At 32.6% G+C, this 4089-nt stretch overlaps 1 protein-coding gene across 3 annotated transcripts in view; it reads right to left on the bottom strand.

Annotated features, from left to right (window-relative positions):
• The window catches only part of LOC115245407 (ceramide kinase), a 29463-nt gene that overhangs the window by 20760 nt on the left and 4614 nt on the right, over window positions 1-4089 (bottom strand). Inside the window, exon 1 of one of the 3 annotated variants that reach the window (XM_029823716.1) lies at window positions 2151-2220. The exons of the other annotated variants lie outside the window; for them this stretch is intronic. The gene's annotated coding sequence lies outside the window, so the exon portion shown is untranslated. Of the gene's footprint in view, window positions 1-2150; window positions 2221-4089 lie in introns of those variants that run through there. 3 annotated transcript variants of the gene reach the window in all.

The raw sequence follows: 4089 nt of genomic DNA, 5'->3' as shown, positions 1-4089 counted from the left end.
TTAATGAAAAAATACTTTATTATAGTGTTTTGGAAAGCACTCGACATAAGCTATAAGAATATGCAATAAAAAATAGGGGATTCCATTTAAGAAATTAAAAGTGTCCTTGACTTGACCTTAACGATGCCATCTAAGATCAAACCAATGACACCATCTTATGTTCCCCTCAAAACCATACAATTTTTGTTCAAAACGTTTTTCTCTAAAATGCATAGTTTTTGAAAGAAAAGGGGGTGTACGGGTGGTCTAAGACACCCTGTATAAGAAATGCTAAATAACTTTGGTTATTTTTAGTCTATTTAATTCAATTTTTTTAAATTATAAACTCTAAACTCTAAATAAATGATGATATATATAAACAGTGAAAGTTTTTATATAAAATATGCAGTAATTTAAATAATCGTCCCTTTTGAAATATTCGATCGATTTCACGAGTAATCATATCAATCAGCGGAAATTTGGAGCAATGCACATACGAAGATGTACTATGTGTACATACATGCACTGCGCGGTGCACGTGCAAAATGTATTTTTAGCCGGTGATTTGATTTCTCGCTGTTTTGTCGCAGAGTATTACGATTCATATGAGCCGTATCTCTCCAAACAACGCGATCGTACACGCGATTATTATGCCTATCACATGCCTAACGAGTAGTTGTTATCGAGGATCGATTCGTAGACGATGCATCATATATCACGATCGACCTTCGATTTACGAGACAGCATTTATTGTCCTTATACTATACTTCCTCATGCTAAGAATCAATGCCGATCAATTCTTGATAAATATCGTTTATAATAATAATAATAATAATCAATTGTTATGTAACAATTGGCGATGATATGTAACAGTTAACGTTTTAATAATGATTGATTGACGATTTACAATAATTAACTTTACAACGAATAACATTGATATTTACGGAAGTACAAGATAGAAACAATCAATCAAAACTAATTAATTCTCACGATTCAGTCTTTATGAAATCAGAAGCAAACACATTTGTTTCATTGATAAACAAACGATAAGATAAGCTAAGAGAAAGGAAAAACAAACGTGAAATCGAGGAATTTCCACGTCTCCTGCACACAAGAAATATAGACAGAACTTACATAACAGAACGTGCATGAGTTTCGTGCTTGAATCGAGTCTATTCGCGTGTACAATTATATGTGTTTACATTAATGTTTATACTTCGCAATGTTAGAAGACGTTTCGCATATCACGCAAAAATACAAGGGAAACACACAAGCGACTCCTCAATAGTACCACAAAGATGACATAGAAATAAATATGCGAATTTTATGATGGCAGATACAAATTAGTTACGTGACTGTCTGAGTAATTACCTTTGCATAATTAAAACAATCTACCGATCAACATACTCTGTTAGTGTGCATCTCTGTTTACGTAAAATATATATATATATATATAATCATTACATAATTATTATTATACATATCTCAACATTTTTTATATACAGCGTGGCCCGCCGAAAACGGTGTTTTTTAGCATTTAATCTCATTTGTTCAAAAAACGCTCGGACCGGTCAACTTTATTTGCATGAGGGACATGTTAATTGGCTATTTCCGTTCACCTAACTTCAACCACAAGAGGAGGGTTAATTTCACCCTAAAAATTTTTAATGACAAGAGGTATCTAAAGGCTATACCATACCATTTAAAAGTCCGATAAATTCGCTTTATAATAGTGTTTTAATTCTATTCAAAGATGGTTGGTATTGAATTTGGTGAGAATCGATGAAAAGGTTCATTTTTTATAAAATTTTTAATTTTTTGAGAAATGTCTGTATACATTGTAACTTTCGCAAATTTTGAGATATCGGATTAAATTTTTTTTACATGAATAGAGTATTATTAAAGGATGTTTGATGTTGAATTTAGTGAGGATCGGTGAAAGAAATTATTTTAATTTTTATTTCGCTCACAAAGCTTCCTCTATGAGGAAGCAAAAATTGAAAAATCCGCATGCTTAAAGCAGCTTAAGCATTGTAAGATAAAATGATGAGGAAGCAATGTGCAAGTTTCTAATTTGCACAACTCTACTTGTTTTTTTTTCATACTGGAGATAATTTCTTATCAACAAAAATTGCATTTTTCGTGATTGTCGCGTTGATCTTTTTTCTTACCTGGTAATTTGACTGGAGAGATTATTTGGAATTTTGTTAGAAGACACCATTGATCCAATGTTAACTGATATTATTGAGAATGATGCGCATTATCTCGAAGATCAATTGATAATCCGGAGGATAACAGGACGGAGCTCCTCCGCATTGTGCACTGCCTGTTCAACAGTGTTTAGATCAAAGATTTCTGGGTCAATCTTTATTATTGTATGAAAACTGATGTGGTAGTCATTCCGAACATTTACTACGCTGACACATAAGTTTCTAGTTTAATAAGTACTGTTTCTTTGGAACGTATTTACTCGGGAACAATACTCAAAGAGAATGAAATGTGTGCCATAGGTCGCAAGTGCTGATCTATCGCCATGCTTTCTCGCTCGCAGACAAGTTTCTCCTAACCAGAGTAACACGTTCCATCACAAGAAACATCAACGATACGCTGAACGACGAAAAGTGAAAGACCGCAGCCCATGCTGCAAATATATATGCCTCGTGCAGTTTGCGCGCGCGCAACGACGTTCTAGAACCGGCGTTATTGAAGTGTCAAGTCGCGTCACCAGTGACGCGAAATTAGCAATACTATATTCATCGGCAATTTATTTGGCGCAATTAGTTTCGGTTCTCATAATACCTGCGCAGGCGGGATTGTACTATAAAGCTTTATAATTAGAACAAAGATCGTTATAAATGTTAATGCAAACAGTCTGCGCGATCAGTTTGGAATAATAAGATGTAAATGACGTTATTCCGCGTACGTACGTTTTTTGTATGTATTTATTGACGCAATGTATTTGCGTCAATAAATTGTATATATACATTTTATATATACAAAAAAACTAACTAACATTCATGATTATTTAATATTTTTTTGTTCGATTACTTTACTGATGTCATAAGTTGAGAAATAAATAACTTTTAGATACTCATCTTTGTGTGATACGCGAAACGCCTCTTAGCATTGCAGAATTGTGGACGGTTGTTGTTTATAACACTATGCCAACGAGTCACAAGGACTTTATTGTTTGACGGGACCGAGAGGAGAAGAGAGCTGAAGAACACAGTTGTAAAAATTCGCGTATAATACCATCCGCCAGGAAAAGAGATTATCGCTCTTATTTAATATTCATAGCGCGAGCGAGCACGGGCGCTCTTGCATAAGGAAATAGAACAACATACAAATCGTACTCAAGGACGAGAACGAGTATCGACATATGTTCCCGTCTACGTGAGTCGATCGCCGAAAACTTGTTAATATTCTTCGCATTGTTCTTATATATCTCTATCTCGAAGCTATAAATTATAAAATGAATCTATAAGCGAAACATCACATATACTTTTGGAGGACTTTTGGATTTAAGGAAATATTATCTAATTATATATTTTGTTTTCATGTACAATTGAAGAAGAATTTTGCGTGCATATTTTTGCGCAATAAACACACTGATCAGCGTTTCTAAAAAGATTTGGATTTAATTTAGAATAAGTATAGTTTCTCAAATGTGTAACTAATTTTATCAAGTTTTTAGAATAGTGAACTAAACCAATATTGGATAATTATGCATATTAGGAGCGACCTCACAGATTTTAATGACTTTGGTATTTATTATCAAGGACACGACTCTAAGTAACTTTCAAACAATTTTAGCCATCGCTCGTTGTTTATTAAAAAATTATTAACAAAATAAGTTTGATGAATAGAATGTTATTTTCTGACACAAAATATTTAGAAATACATATACATACACACACACACACAAGTTTTTCTAATGTTATGTCAACATCTTATTTTTTTTTAGTTAGCGTCTTTTTAAATAATGTTTATTTTTTTCCGTTTGACCGTTTTTCGACCGTTTAATATCTAAAAAAATAAATTTTTAATTCAAAGAAAAGATATATATTTTATCTTTATTTTATATCATAAATTTTTTTATAAAATAATTTT

The sequence above is a fragment of the Formica exsecta genome, unplaced genomic scaffold, assembly GCF_003651465.1.
Source record: "Formica exsecta isolate Colony F162 unplaced genomic scaffold, ASM365146v1 scaffold97, whole genome shotgun sequence".
In the NCBI taxonomy this organism is placed as follows: domain Eukaryota; kingdom Metazoa; phylum Arthropoda; class Insecta; order Hymenoptera; family Formicidae; genus Formica; species Formica exsecta.
This window is presented reverse-complemented; position numbering and strand designations above follow the sequence as displayed.